At 38.3% G+C, this 10,912-nt stretch overlaps 1 non-coding gene across 1 annotated transcript; it reads left to right on the forward strand.

The window, feature by feature from the left end:
- Window positions 1-2,419: 2,419 nt before the first annotated feature.
- TRNAG-GCC lies at window positions 2,420-2,490 on the forward strand. The gene has a single exon. It is a non-coding gene; the product is annotated as a tRNA-Gly (tRNA).
- Window positions 2,491-10,912: the final 8,422 nt, after the last annotated feature.

A 10,912-nucleotide genomic window follows, 5' to 3' on the forward strand; every position in this document is an offset into this window, starting at 1 on the left:
AAAATGTATCCATGCACAGCTTCTACATCACCTAAACTCAAATAATCTGCTCTCGGGGACACAGCATGGTTTCAGACCACATCACAACACAACCATCACCATCTTACACTTCACCAGCACTATAAATCAGCATAGAAATAATGGTGACAGTGCCAGCTGTGTTCGTAGACTTATCCAAAGCTTTTAACACTGTGTCACAGCAACATTTACTCACTGAACACTCTTCTATAGGTCTCTCTCAATCCTCCCTTAAACAGTTCCTTAGTTATCTGTCTGGAAGGCCACAAACAGTCAAACAGCAACAGGATCTCTCTTCCTCTCCTCCTGTTACCATACGTGTCCCTCAGGACTCTACACTAGGGCTCCTGCTTTTTAATATTTTATAAACAAGCTTCACACTGACAGACATGAAGCAAATATAGTACAATATGCAGATGATTTGACTTTAATAGGTACAGCCCCCACAATATCCAGACTACAAGAAATCGTACACATTTCTTGCTCTTCAATCTAATCTTGGCTGAAAAATTCAAACCTACTCCTTAATCCAAATAAAACAAAAGTGATGTCCTTCACCCCAAAACATTGTGCCCATCAAAAACAATCTTTCTTGGTTACATCTGCAAATAATGCTAAAATTGAGGTAGTACCACAGACTGAATTACTGGGCATTGTTATGGATGACAATCTTAACTCTGATCAACATATTCTTCAAACAATTAAAAAGACCCACCAGAAACAGTACCTTACAGAACCAGCAAAAAAAACTCTAGCCTCATCCTATTTGCTTCCAACCATCTTATATGCCTCACGTGTCCTAATAAACCTAAGCTCCACACTAAGATACAAGCTAGCCTCCTGTTACAACAAAGTAGCTAAATTTGCTACCAGCAGTGCACACTGAGCTCACAACTGCCACTCCTTAGCACAGGTAAACTGATTAGAGGTTAACAACTACATAACATATTCAACTAGTTATGACATGCAAACTGATACATTTTCCTGAATGTCCTACATTACAAAAACATATTATTGCCCTATACCCCCAGAGGGGACCTTCATTCTGGTGATACATTTCTTCAAAGCACTACTAAAGCAAATAATTCATCAGGGGACTCACTATACTCCTGTTGCATCTCCGGAACACCATCCCTACACAAGTAAAAATGACTAACAAACTCCCAAGCTATAAAATCAAACCCAAACAGTACCTCACCCAGTCCTGGTCATGTTCATGTTCGTCATGAAGTTGAGACCCCTAGTAAAAGCACAACCCTGTTGTTTATCACAAACATTTTGTTCACCTCTACTTGAATCATTACACCCTAACAACTTTTCCTCCTTGAAATAATAGATCCATTTTCACCCACCAAATAACACTTCTCATCTTGCCCTTTTGCTAACTGCCCCCATTTACCACTCTACCCCTCTCATGCATCCCCTGTATACCTAAGTTATAAATCTTCTAGATATACCAATTTGGAACAGGCAGCCTAAATAAAAATAATCCTATGCCTGCCCTCTCAGTCACATGACATTCCCACTATCCTCCTGTACTCTACATAAGAGTCCCCTCCTACATAATTTTATAACTCCTACATAATTTTATAACTAACTTTATTACATATCTTGAAATCCTTGTAAACCTTTCTTTACTGCAATGAAAGAATGCTAAACATTTTTACAATAATGTTTCCTTTCTGCAGTATCAATCCATTTACTTCTGTAAGATTTTACAGCTGGAACAATTATACAGACTTATAATTGTTGATGTAAATACTTTGCTGTATATACCTGTCTTGTAATTATGTTTGTTGTTTCATGAGAAATGTAACTGCTGTTTTCCTGAGAACTGTCTAAAGTTCACTTGTTAATGTAAATGCACTGTGGTGAAACTTTTCTTCCAGGACCTCACTGAAAATGGGCTCTGCAAAGCTGGACTTTCCCGGTCAATAAAGAAAAATAAATAGCAAATAAACAAAACTCCATTCCTTCTCCCTAAACCTAAAATCCTCCCCTCCTGGTCACTAATACCACTATCTAATCTAAAGTCCCACTCCATTGCTGCCACACATACCTTGATTAAACTCAATTTTTTTTTAACCAGGAATGTCCGACTGGGACAGAGCCCATTTTCAGCAGAGGCCAGAGGCCCATGGAGAAACACTCCAGACACGTCTTTGGAATATGGGAGAAAACTGGAGCACATGAAGGAAACCCATGTAAACAGAGGGAGGACATGCAGGCTCTGCACAGAAGACAACCCAGCTGAGAATTGAACCAGAGAACCTCTTGCTGTGATGCGACAACTCTATTTGCACTGCACCGTTGTGTATGCATTCAGGTAAGCTTTAGCACTCATATTTGAGTTAGAGAGTGAGTAGCTGTCCACTTGAACTACAAGATGTTCAAGTCCTGAGCATTGGTGGTTCAGTGGTAGAATTCTTGCCTGCCAAGCAAGAGGCCTGGGTTTGTTTCCTGACCAATGCAGCATGGCACTGCTCTGGAAGATTGGCATAATGGTTAAGTTGTTTACCTTACATACACAAGGTGCAGGTTTGATACTCACATGGGGTAATTGTCTAAGCTTAAAATGGCCCAAAAGGCCAACTAGCCTAGTACTATCTATGAACTCTGCATGGTCTAATTCGTGATTTGGTGGGAGGCTGGCATCATTGTTAAGGTGTTTACCTTATAGACAGAAGGTGCAGGGCATGATTCTCATAGCAGGTAATTGGCTAGGCTTAAAATGGTTCCTTAGAGCAGTTAGCCTAGTACTAATATATGAACCTATGAGTGCTTGTTGTAGATCTGTATAAAAGATGTTACAATATGTATTTCTGTGTCTGTCTTTACCTATATCTATAGATGTGTGCGCATGTGTGTTTATGTATTATTAATAGCTGATGTTCCAGCATAAATGAAAGGGCTGTTATACAAGGGAACATCAGCCACACAACAAACCCAGGAAAAAAAAATTAAAACAATCGCAACGGAAAACATAATTTCCTTTTGTGATTGATAATACAAAAGTAAATAAAGTAACACTCTGATAACTTATATTTACTAACTCCATGGTCACCCAACTTTGACCAAAAGGGAAACACACACACATGCATACACACACACACACACACACACACACACACACACACACACACACACACACACATGTATACACATAAGCAGAAATTGACTTTCCTGACAATCACATTCAGAAATTAAGACTTGTATAGATAAATGCAAATGAGATGTTATTTTTGGTACAACAGTGCCCTTGTACCCTTAAACTTTAAGCTTAGACTACCTCTGCACTCTGTACACCTGATTACCCTATGAAGTAAAACACTGCCACCTACGTCAGACAGATGCAGCCATATGGTATCATAAACCTATATTCTCACCGACCTCCATGCACGCTGCACAAGGCTCTGCTCTCATGCCTTACCGATTAGTACTAATTACTGTCATGGCTGACCACATACCTCCCACTGTCCTCAGTGACTGCCACAAAACAAATCTCCTGCAGAATGGCCTTCAGCAACTGTTCAGTCTGCAACCAAAGGAACAAAATCCATCGAGGAGGGATCTCTCCTTGGCTCCTTAACACACATGACACACAAATGTGAACAGTATACGTTTGTCTAGATTTCTTGTTGCAGTTTTTGCATATTTGTCTTGTAGTAATTGTCACTTTTTATTTCTTGCCCTGTCTGCAGTCTCAGCTTTTTGACACTCTTTCTTAGTTTCCAAGTATTGGACTATCAATTCTTATGATTTATTGGTTAATTCCACCACCTGGGATATTACTATCGTAATAACAAATCCCATGAGACTTAATGTTTCAAATCAAGAAGTGGTCTTAGACATTCCTGCAGTAAGCATTTACCTAAATTCCACTTCGGGGAAAAATAAGCATAATTCAGATTTTATTTTACTGTGTGTGTGACTAGGAAAATTCAAGATTTTTCACCTTGTATACAGGGCCGTCTCCTCCTGCACCCTTTTTACTTACATAATATCAACTCTCAGTTCTTAGCACTGCAAAGAAGACGGAATTCCCCTGCCATAACCAGTATACAGTTTGGACCAACTGTGCATTTTTATACAGCTGACTGACAACTGCAAAATTCTGTTACTCTGGAGTTTATTAGCTGGAAAAAATCAAATCACTAGCTCGTCAATTAATGCCTTTACAGAGAAAAATACATGAATTTTTGTATTTCATTTCAGACGTTTATATACTGTATTCAACCTATGTTTTGTTTATGTTGGCTACTGAAATGTCAAACTGCATACTCAGGAAATCAAATTTTCTCATGGTACTTTGCCCTGAGGCTGCGGTGCAGCAGTGGTTAGTGCTGTCACCTTACAGCAGTAGGCTGTTTGGTTCGATTCTTGGCTGGAGTGCCTTCTGTGTGGAGTCTGCATGTCCTCCCTGTGGCCGAGTGAACTTTAAAGACATGCAGGTAGATGGGTGAGTGGGTGTGCCTTCTTTGAAGGTTGGGCGCCAGGCTGGCAACTTGACACTGTAAAAATCCACTGCCAATCATAAGTGGACCAGTGATCCGCTGTGGTGACCCCTAACCAGGAAAAGCTGAAAGGCATTACTTACTTTGCCCAGCAGGTGTCACTTTTGAACATATAAGAATTATTGTGCTTTTTTATACATTGTATTCCTTGCTGACAAAAGCTCATATTACTGTGCAGTGTACATGTGTAATAAATAAAACATGTTTTTATACAGTCACATATAAATTATGCGTAGTTGCCACACATTTAACAGTGGTGTTTCTTAATCCTGTGCTTAAAACCTTTAATATGTGCCTGTATTTGTTTTTAGTAAATCTGCATTTGTTCTGCAAAACATCAAAGCACAGGCACATAAGATAAGTCAACAAAAGAAATACTCATAGGCATCACATACTGAAAAAAATATTTACTAATTCTGAGTGAATGCCCACTTGAAACAGTAAGGGATGTCTGAAAATGAACGCAGTTCTAATGTAAATACTGTATATCTTGGGTGGATATTCAGTACAGTGTTAGAAACAGCTTCTGGATTAAACATGGAAAAATCATGGAACTATTTAATTACTCACATATGTAATCACATATATAATAATAAGTGAACATTGTGACACTGTCTGAAAAAGGCATATAAAGGTTTAAGATTGTATGTTTTCCCTGTGAAGGCGTTCATTGAAGCACTAGACATTCCATATACATTTCAGAATATTTACTTCTGAAGATTTTATTACAAGATTTGTTAAAATAATAATTAATAGCAGTTGTTTTTTCTTTAATAGTCACCCACACTAAGTTTTCCCCAGTACCTCAACCTCCTGCACCCACTTCCTGCCTGCTGTTGAGCTGGCCCTGCCTCAGACAAATGGCAGCTCATTGCGCTAAGCTGACCCGCCTTTGTTTTGTTTTAATATCCAGGTCATTATTCCCCATTTCCTTGGTTCTAAATGTGCTGTAACATCACTGCAGGAAACGCAGGAGTTGAAATATATACATTCCAGTTTGGACATCTGACTATACTCCTACAATTACGTATTTGCTGTTGCTTTCTACCCTTGGCCTCTTCAATTCTACTCATAAAGGAGCTATGAGGTAGCATAGAAATCTAAATCTTTTTCCAGGTGACAAAACCTGACCATCGGTCATACATATCCCCTCACCAATGTTTGGCCCTCTGCCATCTGGGATAGCAATCAAACTCACCCTGTCTGCATATCATACAGGAACTCTTCCCCATCCTGCTGGTAGAGCAGAAGAAAGTATTATGGACTAAGCTGCACAACACAAGTTGCAACTCTTCATTGCAGTGAATCTTGTGATAACAGTTTTACTTCACTAGCACCTTCCACTGAAGTCCGCCAGGCACTCTTGAACCTAGAATTTTACAAACCAATATACAGTGCTAGGCAAAGCAAAACATAATCACTTGAGAAACTCTTTATGCAGTTAGTATGTAATGCTGTATTTGTGTCTGAATTCGAAGCTTCTCTGGAGAATGTCTCTTAAAGCCATAGAGAAATTAAAATATGCCAGTAGCAGAGCACACTGGTTATATGCAGCTATTTCTCTGCTTTCCTCATTTTGTACCAAAAAGTAACACCAATCTGCCAATGGTGAGTGAGCACAATGTTACTCTATTATCTTTAGATTAATCTATTTACATCCCTTAATAACTGGTTAACATAACAAAACATTACTTAATGCAATCATGTTAGTACGTACTTGATTTTGTAGGTGTTCCATCTTAAATACAGAACATACACAGCCATAGTTCTGAATGTAAAATTATCTCACCTTTCCTAGTGCCTAAACTATAGACATTCTGGATGGAAGGCCTGGAATAACCCTAACTTACAAAACCTCATAAAACTTGTCAGACAGACATGCATCTTCACCTTTAAATTTTACCTCTGTGTTATTTATAAGGTTAAGCATGAACACACAGACTTCTCATTACTTATTAAATACATCAGAATGGTAAAGTGGATTATTTCTTTTTTCACTGTTAACTTTTATATTCACTGGAATAAAGAACATGGATAAAAGCTGTTACAACACAAGCCATTAAGTGACTAATTTACCAGAAACTGCAATTTAAAGCCCATTAATGCATTTACAGGCACTTAGTGGTCAGTCAGTGACATGTTTATGTCACATTTCAGAATCTTAGCTCTGTGTTATGAACCGAAGGAAATGTATCACCACCTATCTCCTTTTTCTTTCGGCTTTTCACGGTTAGCGGTCGCCACAGCGGATCACCTATTTCCATTTCTTCCTGTCCTCTGCATCTTGCTCTGTCACACCAACCATCTGCATGTCCTCTCTAGCCACATCCATAAACCTTATCTTAGGCCTTCGTCTTACCTGGCAGATTCATCCTTAACATCCTTTTCCCAATATACCCATCATCCCTCCTCAGCACATGTCCAAGCCAATGCAATCTCGCCTCTCTAGCTTTGTCTCCAAACCGTCCAACCTTGGCTAACCATCTAATATACTTATTCCTAATGCTGTGTACACCTATGCACCACCTTAATGCGATGCTGTATATGAACATGTGGTTAGTAGCCATCTGTGGCTAGATTTAATAGGTACCTTGTACAGATTTTGTGATGATGACCCACAATTTACTTTGTGTCATTCTGTAACAATACATCTGGAAGAACATATAAACACACAATATACTGTTATGCATCGCTTCCATTTGCACTGCTCTTAGCTAGCTTATATTATTAAATACAACATTTTGTTAACTGGTTTAATCTCACTAAGCCATGACAGAGAGAAAAGCACTGGAAAACTGAATTAAGGATGTTTTTCATGCAATAGTCAGACAGAGCATAGTGTACTTGGAAGAAAAGTGGTGTATCCATAGAAAATGTATATGCACATGGATTGAACATGCAACATAGACACCAGCAGGAGCAGTATTCAGAAGGCAGGACTGAACCCCCGGACCTGAAAGGCAGCAGCTCTAACTGGTGTGCATAACTCTTGCACAGCTGCCCTCTATGTGTAGATGTGTAGGACAGGATTCTAACAAAGGGTTTGATTACTTTTTTTTTTCAAATACCTGAACTAATTTGGCATATTGCCAATCATCATCATCAAAAATACCACAAGAAAAAAAAAAAACATCAAAAGCAGGTTTAGTTGGAGCTTTTCTCCCCAGGACTCCATTGAAAATGGGTTCATTTTGGCCCAATGGACTATCCTGGTAAACCAACTGCAATAAATAAATAAATAAATAGTTAAACTCCATATCAAATCATTCCACAGTCTCTGTGTTTGACTTTGCTGCAACACTAATCATGCACAGAGTGAATTACTGCTGTGAGATGCACAAGGTGACCAGACTGAAAGGGCAGACAAGGGTCTTCTTCTGCCCAAGCCACAACTTACGGCTGCCACTTATCCTGCCAACAATCAACAGGTACAAGAGAAAAGTGACCAGTGGAGCAAGACCCACTAGGTGACCAGGGAAAAGACACTGAAAACCAGAATGTGGGCTTCAGGGAGCAGACAGAAAACGTTAGGGGATCAGATGGGGAACTTTCCAGTCAAGGGGCACAGAAGTACAAGGGTATAGCTAGGCATACATCTGGTATGCTCTGGCATATGCTTTTAAAATAATTGATTACTTTTCCTTTGTAATTGTAGTGCACATCTCTGATAATAATGATAAACTGCCTCACTGACACTTTCTGCCAAAAATGCTTTTGCAGTCTCGTGGACTCTGGTAGAAAGTCAAATCTGTCACTTAGAATGCAATCAACTGCCCCACATGGAGCAGCTACAAATTCTGCCTATTACTTAACTTAAAAATAATAACTTGAATTTCATGGACTAGCCACTGTGTGTGTGTGTGTGTGTGTGTGTGTGTGTGTGTGTGTGTGTGTGTGTGTGTGTGTGTGTGTGTGTGTGTGTGTGTGTGTGTGTGATTAAATGTGTGGTTCCGTGCAAGGCCAGCCTTAGGTAAACCGGTGCTCTCGATGAAAAGGCTCCATGATATGGCACATACCCCCACCATATCTGGATTACTTTTCTTTCTTCCTTTTTCTAACAGTTTATCTTGGTCTTCAGTTTTTCTCCCCTTGCAGTTATTCAGTCCTTCATTCAACATGTTCTGTTTAACCAAAACTGAATTATTATAACTTTAAAAGGAAACAATTGCATTAAACTGGAAGTCTCAGGACTGCAAGGCCAGCAGAAGCCATGGAGGTTCCACATGCCCTGAGGTGCATTTTTTTTTTTTAAAACAAGCTTTTTCATCCAGTGATTGCCTGAACAAAAACTATAATCAAAGAGAGAAATTTAGTCTTATCTTTCAAATTTGTTTGTTTGTTTGTTTTTCTGTAACTTCCAGCTTATCCTAACTAACCAGGATTACACTGTAATAGCTGCAGTGGAAATAATAGTAAGATGGGTATCTAGGGGCCACTAGGTCCCCAGAAGTCATGAGATTTCCAGATGCATTTTAGAGGTTTTTTAAAGAAAGAAATAAACCTGACAAAAATCATGCATAGAGGAAAGAAATTCAATCTTATTTTTTTTTATTTCAAGGAAGAAATAAGTTGAATTAAGTTTTAATGCTCAAAGCTGACCTAACACCAGTTCACAAAAGAAGAGTACATTTATTATTTCAGTTAAAGAATTGTCAGGTGAAAAGTGCTTTGTGTATAATGTAGTAGTTGAGGAAATAATAGGTTAGTTTAAAGGGACAGACATGTATTTTGCATCTGACAATTCTTTAACCAAAATAATATATGTACTCTTCTATTCACCTTGAATACAATCTATTTTTTAAGTTTTTGCAGGAAGGTAAACTTCCCTGCACCCCCCTCGCACTACAGTGGAGAAAAAGTTAATTTCCCAATCCCCACATTACCGGGAGCTCCATTCAAACACTTCCTGTTTCAAAAAGCAAAGTGCAGTTAGTCTTTCAGTAATATGCAGTTCAATTTTGTGAACGTTCGTCCTTCTAAACATTCGTTGTTATCGTCTCATTTTTTTTTCAGTTTTGATCATGTGTAAATTTGGTAAGTGATAGAGACCCCTGTACTCCTGTGACCTCACAGCAGGAACATAGCTTGACTTAAATCAAGTCAAGTGGAGCATCGCCCCTGGAGTGCTCGCTGTGCCGTGCACTTTTTATTTTTAGGGGTGCTTTATTTACGTATGTATGTATATACGTATGTATGCATACATGTATGTATTTATTTATTTATTTATTATAGTAAAAAAACATTGCTCTAAAAATGAAATAAATAAATAAATGGGGAAAGAATGCCTCTACTAGGTGGTTGCCTTGTTCACCTATGCATAAAGCTGGACCTGGTTGTTTAGAAGTTTGAAATTCCATTGTTGTCCATGTCATTTTCTTTCTGGCAGAAGTCACAAGGCCAAGATTTACTACGATTACCTTTTGTTGATCTGTGTGTCAATATACTGACTGTTATGACAATCATCAAGTCATACAGATCCTCTGTAATTAAATGGATACTAGTAGTGGACAGTAAACAGTGTCCTAATGCTTCATCGAAATTTGGCTGTTTATGTAATTGCTAAATGGCATCTGACTAAAGCTAACTGAAGTAAGTTAGTCCAAAATGTTGTAGTGATTGTTCTTCCATATTACCACATTAATACCGAGAGGACATAACAATTACAGCTTATTTTTCTCTATCTTCAGTTTTACATTATCAATTAATTTCTTGTCAGTAGTAGCAGTATAGCAATTTAATATCTAAATTGCAGTTTGACAAATGCTTTGTTATTGCACTCTACAGCACTCTTCTGGAAAATTTCTTTTACATCTGGATGGTGCTTTGCAGTAGTATGTTCAGAGTATGAATATTTTAAGAATAAGAGCATTTGGGGAAAGTCTCACAGTACTTGTACAGGTTAATTGTGTCCCCTGTTCACTCTACTTATTGCAGTAAATGTTGTGATCTCTCAGTATTAATGCAGTAATTTGATAGAAAGAAAATGACACGGACAACAATGGAATTTCAACTGTCTAAACAATTAGGGTGTGATTTCACAGAATGATAATTTTATGCTTACTCACAACAGCCAATGAAAGGGGAGAGGAAAGGAGATATGTGGTCAAATTAATGTAAAGAGCAGGCAACTAGAAAGACAGTTGAATTTAAGAACACAACAGCACCAGGATGTGAGGGTGAAAATTTTCTGTGACTCACAAGAGATACAGCTGTGGTCTCTTTCCTAGTTTTAATATGCAATTAAAAGCAGGATACAAGTAAAACACAGTGTATAGAAAACAAATCACAGCATACAAAATAGAAGGCAATAAAGTAATACAAAATACAAGAAAGCAAAATCAGACTATCCTTTCCCACACAGAAATTTGTGTAGAGTCTGG

Source organism: Protopterus annectens, chromosome 1.part1 (genome assembly GCF_019279795.1).
Source record: "Protopterus annectens isolate FY-2018-M chromosome 1.part1, PAN1.0, whole genome shotgun sequence".
Taxonomy (NCBI): domain Eukaryota; kingdom Metazoa; phylum Chordata; order Ceratodontiformes; family Protopteridae; genus Protopterus; species Protopterus annectens.